Source organism: Chiloscyllium plagiosum, unplaced genomic scaffold, assembly GCF_037043375.1.
Source record: "Chiloscyllium plagiosum isolate Xiang-an unplaced genomic scaffold, Cpla_swu_hap1 HiC_scaffold_23, whole genome shotgun sequence".
Classification (NCBI taxonomy): domain Eukaryota; kingdom Metazoa; phylum Chordata; class Chondrichthyes; order Orectolobiformes; family Hemiscylliidae; genus Chiloscyllium; species Chiloscyllium plagiosum.
This window is the reverse complement of record NW_028270161.1, coordinates 17,535,680-17,552,592: the sequence shown is the minus strand read 5'-3', so window position 1 is coordinate 17,552,592 and position 16,913 is coordinate 17,535,680. Positions and strand designations below refer to the sequence as shown.

The window sequence follows — 16,913 nt, the reverse complement described above, 5'->3', positions numbered from 1 at the left end:
GGTGACATCTTGCAAAATGTCCATATTACAGAATTGTGTGCAATTTTGTTCTCCTTTCTATTGGAAACTTGAAAGGGTTCAGAAAAGATTTACAAGGATGTTGCCAGGATTGGAGGATCTGAGCTATAGGGAGAGACTGAACAGGCTGGGGCTGTTTTTCCTGAAGCGTCAGAGGCTGAGGGGTAACCTTATAGAGGTTTGGTCACCTGCCCTGTTTTCTCCTTTTTCACACTTGATTCCTTAATATGCTTACTTATCAAAAATCATCAGTTCCAATTTTCTAAAGTTTATATGACCCCAGCTTCAACAGCTTTTTGGGGAAGCAAGTTGCAGAGTTATACTAATGTTTTTTTGTGAAGAAATGCTTCCTGACATCACTCCTCATTTGAAGGTTCTGCCTTTTTGTGAACTTTCCCATTATAGGAAATAATCCCTGAAAACCCTTTAATCATCTTAAACACCCAATTAGATAGCCTTTTAACTTTCTGTACTGGAGGAAATAAAAGTCTAACTTATACACCTGTCCTCATAATTTAATTCTTTTAAACTTTAATACATTTTCTGATGAAAACCAGATTGATTCTTGGGATACCAAGACAAACATGTGGAGAGAGACTGGATCATTTTGGACTGTATCACTGGAGCTTAGAAGAATAAGTGTATAATCCTTATGTAATTTGGTGTCATATTTTAACTATGCTGCTAAAAAGTGGCTAGGGACTGCTTATTTGTTCATAGAATATGGATGTTACTGACTAGGTCAGAATTAGTTTCCGAGCTGATTGCACTTGAAAAGATTGAAGTGAGCTACCTTTCTGAATAGTCTGGTTAAGATTATTAGGGACAGAGATCCAGGATTTTAACCCAGTGATAGAGAAGGAACAATGATATAGCTCCAAGTCAGGAAGATTTGTGGCTTGGAGGGGAAATTGTAACTGGTAATGTTTCCATATATTTGTTGTTCTTAAAGGTAGTAGAGATTGTGGGGTTAAGGATGTTGTGTAAGGTGTCTAGGTGAGCTTATAATGCATCTTGTAGCTGCGTTGATGTTGGGGACAGTGCACATTGAAGGTATTTGATGTAGTACCAATTAAGTGGGTTGCTTTGTCCTGGATGGTGCCAAGGTTCTTAAGTGTCATTGAAGGTGCATTCATACAGGCAAGTGGAAAGTATTCCATCACATTCTTGACTTGTGTGTTAGTAGTGACCAGGCTTTGAGAAGTAAAGAACTGAGTTACTTCCTACAGAACTCTGAGCTTCTGACTTGATCTTGTAGCCAAAGTATTTATGTGACTGATCCAGTTCAGTTCCTAGTCAATGGTAGCACCCAAGAAGTTGTGGGAAATTCAGCAATGGTAATGCTAATGATTCAATTTGATTTGATTTATTGTGGTCATATGTATCTAGATACAGTGAAAAACATTGTTTGCGAGCAGTATAGTCAGATCATAGTAAGCAAGGACATAGAGAGCATAGGGTGCTTAGACAGAGTAAGGCATACAGATTACACTGCTCAGGAGATGTGCAAAACAAGATAAACTTCAACAAGAACAATATTATTTGAAGCTAGAGAGTCTCATTCATCAGTCTAATAATGGAATGGAAGAAGCTGTTCTTGAACCTGTAAGTGTGTGTTCATGCTTCTGTATTTTCTGCCTAATGGAAGAGGTTTTAGAAGAGCATTAGTGGGGTAGGAGGGGTCATTGATGCTGGCAGCCTTTCTGTGGCAATGAGAAGTATAAATGTAATCCATAGATGAAGGTTGGCTTCCATGATGGTCTGGGCTGTGCACACAACCTTCTCCAATTTCTTACGGTCCTAGGCAGAGCAGTTGCAGTACCAAGCTGTTATGCAACCAGATAGTATGCTTTCTATGATCAGTTCTTTTGTTTTACCGACATTGAGAGAGAGGTGAATGTCAAAAGTCAATGTCTGGATTCTCTCTTATTGGAGATGGCCATTGCCTGACACCCATATGGAGTGAATGTTATGAGTCACTTATCACTCAAGATTGAATGTTGTCCAGGTCTTGCTGCATTTGTACACAGACTGCTTCAATATCTGATGATTCATCAATGGAGCTGAACATTGTTCAATAATCTGACAAGACCCACATCTGACCTTATGATGGAAGGACGGTTACTGATGAAATAGCTGAGGGTGGTTGGGTCTAGCACACTACCACGAGGAGCTCCATTAGACTGAAATGATTGACCTACAACAGTCGCAACTACCGTTCTTTTGCTAAAGAAGCACAACCAGTGGAGAGTCCGGATTCCTAATGACTCCAGTTTTACTGGGACTCCTTGAAGCCACACACAGTCAAACGTTGCTCCTCAAGGTCAGTAATCCTTACTGCCGTCCTGAGTTCAGCTCTTTTAACTATGTATTGGCCAAGGCTGTAACAGGTTCAGGAGCTGAGTGGGCCTAGTAGAATCCAAACTGGATGTCAGTGAGAAGGGTATTATTGGGAAAATGCCACTTCATAACACTTTCAATAACACTGTGCAGCACATTGATAATCAAGAGTAGATCAGTAACTGACCAGCTTCGTTTTGTTCTGATTTGAGTACAGAAAATTCCTAGGCAATTTTCCACATTGTCAGGTGGTTGCTACTATTGTACTGGAATAGCTTGGCTGGAGGCTAAGTTCTGGAACACAAGTTTTTACTTCTATTATCAAAATATTGTTAGTGCCCACAGCCTTTGCAGTATCTAGTACTTCTCACCATTTTTTGACATCATGTAGAGTGAAACAAATTGAAGACATCGTTGACAATGAGGAACTCATGAGAACTTTAAGATGGATCATCCATTTCACACTTCTGGCTGAAGATACTTGAAAATGCTTCAATTTTATCTTTTGCACTGAGTCCCCCATCATGAAAGAAGGGAATATTGGTGAAGTGTTCTGTAATAAATTGTTTAGTTGTCCGTTACCATTCACAACTGGATGCGGCAGGATTACAGAGCATGGATCTGATCTGTTAATTGTGAGATGATTTAGCTCTATGTATTGCATACTACCTACACTAGGTTGCATTAGATTTGTAAACTGTGAGTAGAGTTTTATTTGTGGAATTCTGTTTGCTGTTTTGAAAGTGAAAGAAAAATTTGTGTACAGTTAAAAATAGGTACTTCTCCAATTTGCATTATCTTAAAACATGAGGCTCAAAAGCCTATTATGTATATTGTAGTAAATTGGATGGATCTGCAATATGATATGCCAGAAGTGGTGAGAGATCTCCTGGATTTCTTGTGTCCCAGTTAGCTACACTCTTTTGTGATAAATGTTTTACCCTGATGAAGCAATAGAATGAGAATCTGGCTTACAGGATCCCCAGTGGCTCACCTGGTAAATATAGTATGGAGTTAACACTTCCAGCTGGACAAAAGTCCAAAGTTAAATCATCACATTCCACTCAAGTAGAGAAAATAATTTAAGGATTATTGGTCCAATCATAAAGTTAAAGTGCTGATGTCAGCTGAGGATTAATTTGAGCTGAGAGGTGATGCCACCCAAGTCTTTAACTATCCATTTCCATTCATATATACAAATCCCATTTAGGTAAGATGCAGAGTGCTTGTAGAAGCACACCTGAGGATTAATCAACACTCAGTGGGAAAATCTGATGTAGACCACATTATATGAGGTGAAGGAAACAGAAAATAATGGAACCCACATCAAACCAGCCAACATCTTATGTTAAGAACTGACCCTTTTGGGCATAGATCTCTTCTTCAGAATTGAAGATGACCAGAAAATATACAAAATTAATATATTTAAAAGCCTAGAGCAGATTCATAACATGAATAGTGTAAAAGATTATTTCAATCAAGAAATGCACAAGGCTTTTATAATATTCAAGAAGACATGGGCAGATGACTGTGAGAAAGGGAGGAATACCTGGGGAACTAGAAGAATGAGTGAAATAGAATTCCTGAAGTTTAGATATGAAATTAAATAGATTTGAAAATGAGGACTTAGCTATAATCTAAATTGGCTGTCCGCTTCAGTATGATCTCCTCATTCCATGACAACATGATGGACAAGATCAACTGTGATAAGGCATCATTTGAAAATTTCACAATCAGTAAGAGTCATATAAACTTAGATTCATACAGCATGGAAACAGACTCTTCAGTCCAAACCATCCATGCCAACCATAGTCCCAAACAATACCAGCCGCACCTGTTTGCTGCTGGCCCATATCCCTCCAAACCTTTCTTATTCATGTTCTTATCCAAATGTCTTTTAAACATTCTATCCACATCCACCACTTCCTCTGGAAATTCACACACAAATCACCCTGTGCAAAGTAATTGCCCCTAATGTCTTTTTAAAATCTCTCTCCTCATACGTTAAACATGTGCCCCCTAATCTTGAAATGGGTCAAATTGGATTGTTTTCTGGAGCCATAGACTTTGGCATATTCTTTCTTATGACCCCCCCCCCTCCCCCCGCCAATCTACAGAGGGTGTCTACTTGTATACCAGAACTGGCAGAAAGCTTTCCAGTCTTACATGCCTGAGATAGAAAACAACAGTGTGCCAAGACAGCCACAAAGTGATTAGGTAGTTAGCACTACTGCTTCACAGTGCCAGAGTCCCAGATTCAATTTCACCCTCTGGTGACTGTGGGAGTTTGCACATTCTCCCCATCTCTGCATGGGTATCCTCTGGGTGCTCTGGCTTTCTCCCACAGTCCAAAGATGTGCAGAGTAGGTGGATTGGCCATGCTAAGTTTCCCATAGTGTCCAGGGATGTGCAGAATGTGGATACGCCATGAGTAATGCAGTTTTACAGGGAATAGGATGGCGGTGGGTCTGGGTGGGATGTTCTTCAGTGGGGTGTGGGGGTGGGTATGGAAGGAGGTAATATGGACTCTAAGGGCCAAATGAACTGCTTCCACACTGGAAGGATTTTGTGATTCTATGATTCTAAGTGACCAGAGAGTTGCTGTGTATTGATGATGCCACAAAAGTATTTATTGCCAAGCCCTTAGTGGCAAATGGGCAGACTCCTTCAAATCTGCAGAGTTTGACTTGACCATCAGCATCAGAAAGACAATTGTCATGATATATGATGTTTGGTAGCAAACAACACTGAATGTGAATTTGGAGAGATTGTTGATAGCTGTAAAGGCCAAAAGTTATTTAAATCAGAAGGTGCTTAGAAGAAAGTGGTGTTGGCTGAAATTGGATTACTTGTACTGCTTTCTCATTTTGAATAATTTGGGGGAGGATTTCAGGCCCTAGAAACTTGTTGCTAATTCCCCTGGCTCCAAGTGCACCAGCTTCCAAGCTGTGAATTAGAGCTGCCTCAAAAATCCCTGAGTATATTAATCAATGGCTGATTGCCTATTTTAACATCACACTCCCAAATTCAACAGAAATTGGGTAAAGCATGCAATGTTCATGCTCTTAGTTTTTCTGAGACTGTAACAGTTGAATAGGTCCTGACCATTGGCGGTTGTTTTAGGAAAGGTATGATGAGATTTTTTTAAAAAATCATTTTAAGTCAGGAAGATCAGGAGTATTTCTGGGGCATACATTTGGGGGCAATGCCAGAAATGTGGCTTTCAGAGGACATTAACTGCCCCCATCTGAAAAAAATGGAGAACCTTGCCACACAGAGGTCAGGTCATCCTGGTTCATCTGGCAGGAAGGTAGGTAATTGAGGAGGTGGTGAGTAGAAGCCCTTAAGTTGCTGCTAGTTGACTAGGTTAGACCCCTAATTGTTGAGAAAGTCCCTTTGGACCTTCATGCTCAGTACTTAATCAGCAAGGTGTTGACAAGGGACAAATATCTCTCTAGGCCCAAATTGCTTAATTATCTTTGATTCTTGTCACCTCTCCCCAAGTCCCTTTGTGTTGCAGTTCCTTCAGTTTCTTCCCATTTAAATAATACTGTTCTTTTATTCTCCCTTCCAAACTGAACAACTTCACATTTTCCCATATCATATTCCATTTGCCATTTTTCTCCCCCACATCAATATCTCTCTGTAAAGTGTTTGTATGCTTGCAATTTGATTTTCCACTTACTTTTGAATCATTTGCAAGTTTGGATACAGTCCATTTGCTTCCTTCTTCCAAGTCATTAACTGTTTACAATGTATATCCCATCTGTAAACCCCCATGGTCATGGGGTACTAACCCCAAAAAGAACCCATTATACCCATTTGCTGATTCTCTATCCACACCAGTATACTACCTCCAACCCCATCGACTTTCATTTTATGGATGATCCTTTTGTGAAGTACCTTGTTGAATGCTTGCTGGATGTCTAAATATAACGTACCAACTCGGTCCCCTCTATCCACTCTGGTTGAGACCTTGAGAATCTCTAATAAATTCCCTTTCATGAGACCATTCTGTTTCTACTTGATTAGATTATGATTTTCCATGTGTGCTGTTGTTACTTCCTTAATAAATGATGGTAATTTTTTCCAACAATAAATGTTAGGCTAATTTATATCTACCCACTTTTTGTGATATCCTTTTTTGAGTAGAAGTGTCTCACTGGCAGTTTTCCAATCCTGTGGTGTTTTTTCAGAGTCCAAGGAGTTTTAGAAATTAATGCAATAGAATGCTGAACAGGATGTTGACTGTTTGGAAGTGTTTCTTTTATCTATAACTGGATGTGAATCTTTACAGCAGCATTTTGTAAAGTGTATTTACACACTGAACAATCAGTGAAACACCATTTGTAATACTAGTGGTCATCACTATGTTACTGAAATAGTTACATGTGGTGTCACTAGTAATAACCCCATGGAAGAAACAGGTAGCTTTTTTCCATGTTTTTGTTCAAGAAAGAAGTTTGGGTTCCTTTGCAACCAAACATGCCAATAAGGGAATTGGATACACTAGATAGAAAACAAAATGGTGCTGCTTACCACAAAGTTTGCAGAAATAAAAGGTGCTCACTGAAATCAGCGGGGCATCTAAAAGTTTTTAATCAAAGAAAATAAAGGGCAGCCACATGATCATTTGGTGACAGGTAGTGAGAAAATTAAATTGGACATGCAGTGAAGTGTAAAAAAAAGTTGGCAGATTTACAGTTAACAGGTATAAAGCTCCAAATGCAACCTGTAAAAACAAAAAGTGGACTATTTCGGGTGTAGATTGTCAGAACTGGAAGTGGTAGATAACTGAGTCTAATAATACTGAACAAAGGAAAGGACACAAAAAGTCTTTTCTTTCCCACATATTGGAGGCTGTATTTTAGCTCATACATTAGCATATGTCACCATTGTCCCAGAGGGTGCACTCTCATTAGACAGATGACTGGTTGTGGTTTAACTTGAAGGTCACCACAACTCCGATGAGGGATGGGTTGAGAAGGAACGTCCTTTCCTCTGAATCTCAGTTAGTGTAGGAATTGAACCTGTGCTCCTGGCATCACAAACTAGCCTTCCAGCCAAATGAACTAGCCAACTTCAGGGCAGCACTTTCATCTGTTGAGATTATGGTGACATTTTACTTAGAGTATGTGTTAAAACAATTACTTCAAAGAAAGGATTATTTCTCACCATTCCGTTGACTCATGTCTATTCAGACTCACCTGCACAAGCTGTTAAGCAAAAATAGGGTTGATTAATTTGAGACTTCAATTGTTCTGGAATAAATTTCATAAACTGTATTTAGTTCAGCTGGGGTAGGAATGAGTAAATTATTATCCTCAAATATAAATACAACATGGTACTTTTAACTTTTTTCAAACTGATATAAAAATATAGAAGTGCATTCAACATTTTGCAAATCCTGATGTACAATTGTTACAAAGTATACTGGAAGAACTTATAAGCAAGTAAATAGTAAGAGGTCAAACATAAGCCTTGCCAAAGTGAAATTGTAGGCCCTCTATTAATACTGATGCAGCATTCATTAGTAGGTAGCCACAGGCAAACCTGGAAGACTGAATTTCTTAATCACTTACTTTAATGCAAATATTAAGCTTCCATAATCACCCCCTCCTCCCCCAAACCACAAAGAAAGTATTGGGTATAGGAGAATTTAAATCATTACTTTCAAGTAAATGTAATCTGATAGTTGTAGCAAATCTCATGTTACTCATTCATTTTTTTTCTCCTTGCCTGCTTGGCATTCTCCTCCGAAAATTTAATATTGCTTTTTTCAAACACTCAAAAGCTTCCTCAGAACATTTTTTAGCTATGCCTTCAATAACTTCCTCTAATTACCTTTCCTAAATTGTGTTTGTTATCTCTGTCAACCTCTTTCCACTTTGCTTCAAAGGATGATGGGATGTTTTGTCATGTTAAAGGTAGTTTATTAGCGCAAATTGGTTTGTTGAAGACACTGACTTTTCACAGAATTGCTAGAAGGCCATTCAGCCAATCATGCCTGTGCCACTTTTATTACCTAGAGCCAATCTCCTGCCTTTACCACATGTGGCTGCACACTACTTCTATCCTAATTACCAATCAAAGCCCTCTTGAATGCTTCAACTGAAGCTGCCTCCATACATTTCTAGGCAGTGCATTCTATATTTGAACTGCTTATGTCACCCTTGCTTCATGTGCACATCACTTGCCTTGTTTTTTTTTTAAAAGCGAGTGCGAACTGCTTCTCCCTATTTACTTTGTCCAATCCACTGGTTTGTGAAGACCAATAGTTAAAGTACTAGAGGGCTGCTGTGTTGAAGCGCACAGTTTTCTCATGGAGGTTTAGATAGAAGGGATAGGTTTTAAATTATTGGGCAAAGCATGACAGCCTAATTGTGGTAGTGAAAATGGTGGTCCATATTAAAATATTCTGTTTAGGTAACCACTGAGACATCAGTGGAAAATCGGTAACATCAGAGAGTTGAGACCTCAAACTAAGTATGTTGAAGACATTACATAGTGAAATAATGGCCTAGACAATTTTCAGAAAAGATTGAACCAGCAAAGCCTTAGTATATGAAGCAATAATTTTAAATCAACTTGATAAGCACAGAATAAAAAGTAATGTTTACTGAAGACTTTTCTTTTTTGTAGATGTGAAATCAGTGATTAAACATTTAGAAGGAATGACATTTAAGCCAAGAGTGTACCCAGAATCAGATAATTTTGAGAATGAGATGCTGCTGCATTAAGCCACTCCCAAAACTGAACACCTGATCATCCCTTCAAACTTTTCATTTCAGGTTAATGCTGTTACTTGCAATAACCAGTAGCAATTTGTTTAATTTAATTAATGTTGAATTGACCAAACCATACATTTTTTTCTCTCTCTCCAGTCAAGCCTCATATTACAGTATTATCCAATATCTAGTACATACATGCACTGTCCAATTGAGTCACTGGATCACAATCAGGAATAGGAAATCATCCCAAATTCTTTCCTTCACCTATGGTATCTGAAGTCACCCATTTTAACACCCATAAATAGTTGAGATCAGCTAGCGAAGCACATACCGGATATGAAACCTGAACTTTCTCTGGTCTGCATAGGTCAGTAGATAGAGGAGTTTTGCATTGAATCATCAAGACAGACTTTAAAAGTTGGATACGTTCTGCATATTGAGAACTCCAATTTGCAGAAAAATATATTTAATTCTTAGAATTACATACTGAGCTTTACAATTAATAGTTACATCTAAGATATTACTTCATCTGATAATCTATAAATCTGTTTGGATCAAAGGTCAGCAGAAACTTTGAGATTAATTTAAGTGTTTGACTCTTGCCGCGTGCTTAAACTAATGCTGGCATTTAGTCACCAGTAAAGCCGCTCTTCTCTTTATTACTCCCTAATCAAATAACATTTTTAATCTGCAATATAGTATCAAGCAGCCTTGTGTTCAGAATGAAATTAGTTCAATTTCTTTAAAAACACTGAACTCTCAGATTGGATTTGCTTTCATTAAATCTTAACTCATTAGTGCTAAAAGCTTATGCCTCATCAGAGGAAATTCTTCTGTATTAACTTACGCTGATATGACTTTTCATCTCCATCAGTGACCTCCATATGCAATTACACTGAGCACCAATAAAATGAACCACATGCACGTGACCTAGCTTTTTTTCTCTCCACTTTTTTGCTCCTTTTCTACCCTGAAGGTGCTCAAATATAGTGCCAAGTACATTGGTTTAAAAAGACAGAGTTCAACATCACCTTGAGTATTGTGCCCAATTCTAAGCAGGGAGGAAAATTAAGGAGAGGATGCAAAAGATACTTACTGGAATTGTACTAGGGATGAGATATTTTAGTTGTGAAGTTATGGAAATTGAGAATCTCCTTCAAAAAAAGCAGTTCTGGGAGATTTAGTGTTAAGAGGAGACACAAGGGGCTGAATAGTATCTATCATGTATTCTTTGTCAAACAGAATTCTTTGTAGGTGGTGAGTGTTTGCAGGCAGTTCCAGTCTGAGGAGACAATACTGTTTCAAAAACACTTCTATTTAATATTTCTGGAGGATTTAAGTTTCAAAGCATTGAGGAAACGTTTTGTGGAAATACTTGAAGTGATTTCATAAAATAAGTACAGACAATCCTGCTATAATGCGTTGTTACGTGAATTGGCTGAAACACAATTGGGTGAAAAGGGAACGCTGTTTCTAAAGTGCGAACTTTTAAGTCAGTGTTGACTATAACACGATTAGATGATGAACACTAAGTACTGTTTGTATTGTGCAATTATTGTACAGTGTGGGTCGCACAGGAAAGCAACTATAGCGTTCTGGAAGAACTGCTTGTAATCGAAAAGGTCACTGTGATGATTGAAGATTATTTTTAAAAGACTTCTGATGTGATAGCTGCTTTCTTTGCTGTAAACCCCTTACTGGGGTTATTTCAACAGTGAAAGGATGGAGGGTATTTAGTGTTTGGTCTTCATTTGTGGGGAAAGATGCTTGCAAAGAGGGATTGATCAGCTAATTTCACCCATTTCTCAAAAGAAACCCCCCATGACATTCAGGGTGAAATGTATTTTTCTTAAAGACTGATTGGGTGAACTTCTCAATTTTGTTTCTAGATAACTGTGTAACATGACCATATGCACTCCATCATCACTGATGGAGTCGGGGCCTTTCAGTGGGATACCTAACACAGACAAGATTTAATTGAAAATGGGGTGCTAATCATTGGAATGTAGAGTCAGTGTGAATAGAGCTGCGAAATACTAAGGGTAAAAAGACCCTCTTGGGAGTCATCTACAGGCCCCCAAACAGTAGTCCGGAATGTCGGATGTAAGTTGAATCAGGAGCTGAAACTGGCCTGTCGCAAAGATGTTATTACAGTTGTTATGGGGGATTTTAACATGCAGGTAGACTGGGAGAATCAGAATGGTATTGGACCTCAAGAAAGAGACTTTTCGGAGTGCCTCAGAGATGGATTCTTAGAGCAGCTGGTGCTGGAGCCGACCAGGGAGAAGGCAATTCTGGATCTGGTATTGTGTAACGAACCAGAATTGGTCAGAGACCTCGAAGTGAAGGAGCCATTGGGAAGTAGTGACCATAATATATTAAGCTTAAATCTGCAATTTGAGAGGGAGAGGGTACAGTCGGAAGTGACAGTACTTCTGTTGAATAAAGGGAACTATGGAGCTATGAGGGAGGAGCTGGCCAAAGTTCAATGGTGCAATACCTTAGCAGGGATGACAGTGGAGGAACAATGGCGGATATTTCTGTGTATAATGCAGAAGTTGCAGGATCAGTTCATTCCATAAAAGGAAGAAAGATCCTAGGAGGAGGCATGGGTGGCTGTGGCTGACGAGGGAAGTTAAGAAACATATAAAGTTAAAAGAGAAAATGTTTAACATAGCAAAGATAAGTGGGAAAACTGAGGACTGGGAAGCTTTTAAAGAGCAACAGAGGATTACTAAGAAGGAAATACGCAGAGGAAAAATGAGGTATGAAGGTAAACTGGCCAATAATATAAAGGAGGATAGTAAAAACCTTTTTTAAGTATGTGCAAGGCAAAAAAATGGTTAGGACTAAAATTGGGCCCTTGAAGACAGAAACAGGGGAATATATTACAGGGAACAAAGAAATGGCAGAAGAATTAAATGGGTACTTCTGATCTGTGTTCACTGGGACGCACAAACAATCTCCCTGAGGTAACAGTGGCTGAAGGACCTGAACTTAACGGGAATCTATATTTGCCAGGATTTGGTGCTGGAGAGACTGTTAGGTCTGAAGGTTGATAAGTCTCCGGGGCCTGATGGTCTACATCCCAGAGTACTGGGGGGTGGCTCGGGAAATCGTGAATGCGTTGGTGATTATTTTCCAGAGTTCAATAGATTCGGGGTTGGTTCCTGAGGATTGGAGGGTGGCTAATGTTATACCACTTTTTAAGAAAGGTGGGAGAGAGAAAGCAGGAAATTATAGAGCAGTTAGTCTGACCTCAGTGGTGGGAAAGATGCTGGAGTCTATTATACAGGATGAAATTACGGCACATCTGGATAGTAGTAACAGGATAGGACAGAGTCAGCATGGATTTATGAAGGGGAAATCATGCTTGACTAATCTTCTTGAATTTTTTGAGGATGTAACTCTGAAGATGGATGAGGGAGATCCAGTAGATGTAGTGTACCTGGACTTTCAGAAAGCTTTTGATAAAGTCCCACACAGAAGGTTAGTGAGTAAAATTAGGGTGCATGGTATTGGGGGCAAAGATTGGATTGAAAATTGGTTGGCTGATAGGAAACAAAGGGTAGTGATAAACGGCTCCATTTCGGAATGGCAGGCAGTGACCAGTGGGGTACCGCAGGGATCCGTGCTGGGACTGCAGCTTTTTACAATATATGTTAATGATATAGAAGATGGTATCAGCAATAACATTAGCAAATTTGCTGATGATACAAAGCTGGGTGGCAGGGTGAAATGTGATGAGGATGTTAGGAGATTACAGGGTGACCTGGACAAGTTAGGTGAGTGGTCAGATGCATGGCAGATGCAGTTTAATGTGGATAAATGTATGGTTATCCACTTTGGTGGCAAGAACAGAAAGGCAGATTACTACCTAAATTAATCAATTTAGGTAAAGGGGCAGTACAGTGAGATCTGGGTGTTCTTGTACACCAGTCAATGAAGGCAAGCATGCAGGTACAGCAGGTAGTGAAGAAGGCTAATAGCCTTCATAACAAGAGGAATGGAGTATAGAAGCAAAGAGGTGCTTCTGCAGCTGTTTAGGGCCCTGTTGAGACCACACCTGGAGTACTGTGTGCAGTTCTGGTCTCCAAATTTGAGGAAAGACATTCTGGCTATTGAGGGAGTGCAGCATAGGTTCACGAGGTCAATTCCTGGAATGGCGGGATTACCTTACATTGAAAGACTGAAGCGACTGGGCTTGTATACCCTTGAGTTTAGAAGACTGAGAGGGGATCTGATTGAGACATATAAGATTATGAAAGGATTGGACATTCTGCCAGCAGGAAACATGTTTCCGCTGATGGGTGAGTGCCGAACCAGAGGACACAGCTTTAAAATATGGGGTAGACCATATAGGACAGAGATGAGGAGAAACTTCTTCACCCAGAGAGTGGTGGCTGTGTGGAATGCTCTGCCCTAGAGGGCATTGGAGGCCCAGTCTCTGGATTCATTTAAGAAAGAGTTGGATAGAGCTCTCAAAGATAGTGGAATCAAGGGTTATGGAGATAAGGCAGGAAGAGGATACTGATTAGGAATGATCAGCCATGATTATATTGAAATGCGGTGCAGGCTCGAAGGGCTGAATGGCCTACTCCTGCACCTATTGTCTATTGTCATGAAAAGAAATGCACCAGGTTTCATGTCTTTTGTAAGACATGTCAGAAAGTGGTAGGTTATATCTATGAATGATTTGCAAAGAACAGCTAAGGTTAGATGAATTGAATTGGCGAAGATGTTTTAGTTTAAAGGAGTGGACAGAATGGGACACAACTGAGGTAATAGCACAGTATTTGAAATTGGAAGAACAGTAATGCAAGACAGATGGTGAGTCAATTGAGATATGAAGCACCTCGAAGTAGAAAAGGAAATGGAATGAAAAAATGTGAACTTTAAAGAGAAGCATTCCAGGGACCGGAAAAAGAAAAAAACATAGCAGGGAGAAAGGTAAAGAGGAAAAGAGCATTTCTGACAAGAGAAAAAAGAATGACAAAGGCAATATCAGTTTTAAAAGGTAAAACCAAAAGAAAGTCTCCGACTGAGGCATATAGTGATGGGAAAGATTTAAGTTCAATCCAAGATCCAGTGGGGAGTGGTTTAAATTTGTGCAAGCCTTCCCAAAGTTCAATGAAACGGATACTGAGGTGATGATAGTGGCATTGTCACTGGGCTCATAATCCAGAGTTCAATAAATCTGTCAATGTCTACTTTAAAATACTTAAGAGACTGAGCTTCCATAGCCATCTGGGTAGAGATTTCCAAAGATTCACAACCATTTGAGTAAAGGAAATTTTTCTTATCTCCATCCTACATAGCATCTTTCTTATCTTTTTAGATGTGCCCTTGGTTCTCGTCTCCCCAACTCGAGAAAATATCTTACCTGCACCCACCCTGCTTATCCCTTACGTATATTGTAGGTTTCAATGACATTACCTCTCATTCTTCGAACTCTAGAGAACACAAACCCAGTTTGCCCAATCATAGAACAGTTCTGTCATCAGTGAACAAGTCTTTTGATCCATTATAGCACTCCCTCTATAAACGATAATAGCTCTGAGGTAAGGAGACCAAAACTGCACACATTATTCCAGGACTGTTCTAAACCAGCTTCTATACAATTGAAGTACAACTTCATTGTACTCAAATCTTGTGATAAAGACTAACATTCCGTTAGCCTTCCTAATAGCTTGACTGCACCTGCATGCTTGCCTTCAGTGACTTATTGACAAGGATACAAATGTCTTTATACATCTACACTTTCCACCTCTCACCATTTTCAAAGTACTCTGTCCATCTGTTCCTCTTATCAGATAATATTTTTGCACATTATTTCCATCCACCATGTTCTTGCTCTTTCAAGAAGCCTGTCCAATTCCTGTTAAACCACTTTACATCTTCCTCACAGCATACATTTCTGCTTTAGTCCATGCCAATACATTGCCATCTATCCTATGTGTTTTAATTTTTCTTACCTTCACCTTTACACAAGAGGTTGGTAAAATCACCATAGTCCCAGAGAGATGACTAGTGATAGTTTAACCTGAGGTCGAGAAGGAAAGTCCTTCCTTCAACTGAATCCCCGCTATTGGCATTTGAGCCATCATATTCCAGCCATCCAGGTAACCCCAAAGAGACCCTATCAAACATCTTCTGAAAATCCAAATATACTACATTTATCAACTCCCCTTTGTCAATTTTGTTAGTAACATCCTCCAAAGAAACTCCAGGGATATAAACTTGATTTTCCATTCACAAATCCATCTATGCCCTAATCCCCAGTCAGATTATTTTTATCCAAGTGCCTATTTATCAGATTCTTTATGATAGATTCTAACATTTCCCTGACTACTGATATATGACTACTGATATAAAGCTGACAGTTCTGAAGTTCACTGATTTTGCTCTTTATTTGCTTTCTTGTATAGTGAAGTGACCTTTGAGGCTTCCAATCTACAGGAATCATTCCAGAATCTATGGAATTTTGTTACGTAATCACCAACTAATGACTATCTCTACAGTCATTTCCTTTTTTAATATCCTGGGATGTAGATTAGATCCACGGGAATTATCAATATTCAGCCCCATTAATTTCTCCAGTATAATTTAATTAATACTAAATTCCTTCAATCCCTCACTCTTTAGTTCACTTGGATCTCCAATTCTGGGAGATTCCTTGTATCTTCCTCAGTAAGGAATGGTAGAAAGTAATTATTTAGCTTCTCTGCCATTTCTGTATTCCCATTATATATTCTCCTGACTCTGCCAGTAATGGATTCATACTCATGTGAGCCAAACATTTTCTTTTTATGTAACTTAGAAGCTATTGTAGTACAATTTTGTCTTTTGCTAGATTGCAATTATATTCCATTTTTCCTTCCCTTATTAGTTTCTTGGTCCCCCACTGCTGTATTCTGAAAATTTCCCAGTCCTCAGGTTTATTACAATTTCTAGCCAGTTTATAAAAAAAGGGCTCAATAGAGCAATGATGAATGATGTATCAAATCATAAATGTCTAGTAAATGTTACTGGTTTGCACTAGTATGAACTCCTGTTCTCACTGAAGCATCCTGATACAGGAAATCCTCATTTAATGTTGCCCATTTAGCATTGTTTTGCCTTAACTTCAGGGTATGTTATTCATACTTGAAACCTTCCTGAGGGTCATATGATTCATTTTAATGTTGTTTACTGTACATGACCTGATTGGTGCCACCTTAGTGTGACCTTTCCCACTGATTTCCGTTGCCCCTGAGTTTGCTGATCTCCCACAATATATTCTATGTCTTCCCTCTTTACAGTAAAGGTCCTGAAGCCTGGATGAATGATACTGACGTCAGGTGTCCTCTCTGTGTGCAAGAGATATACAAAGTGTAACCCTGTACCTCAAACCCATTCTGGCAGCAGGCACTACAATGCTGTTATCTGATTGCCTGTCCTGGCTTCATTGCTGATGCCCTTGATGCTCTAATCTCCTTGGCATTGATGATGTGCTGGAGCAATTCAACACTGAACTCTTATTTGCTCACTTCGGAAGCCTTACCATGCCTGCTCACTACGTGTAAAAGTCAAAAATCCCTTAAAATTTATCTCAATTGACTAGTTCATTGCCTTAAATACCTTCCATATACAATGACCTCCCACTATATTGGCTGCCATGAGGAAAATATGTAAACAATATGAAGATGTCAGGCTTCTGGTCCTGAATTTCTACTTCCCAGCCCTCACCTGATTTCTGAACCCATTTCAAAAGAGTTCAGAGGACATCCAGCTCAAAAGATTCCAACCATAGTTTCCAATGAGGTCAATCAGAAGTGGAACTTG

At 39.2% G+C, this 16,913-nt stretch overlaps 1 protein-coding gene across 1 annotated transcript in view; it reads right to left on the bottom strand.

Moving 5' to 3' along the window:
• col7a1l (collagen type VII alpha 1-like) overlaps positions 1–16,913 on the bottom strand; it is a 432,947-nt gene that overhangs the window by 48,335 nt on the left and 367,699 nt on the right. The gene's annotated exons all lie outside the window — the stretch shown is intronic.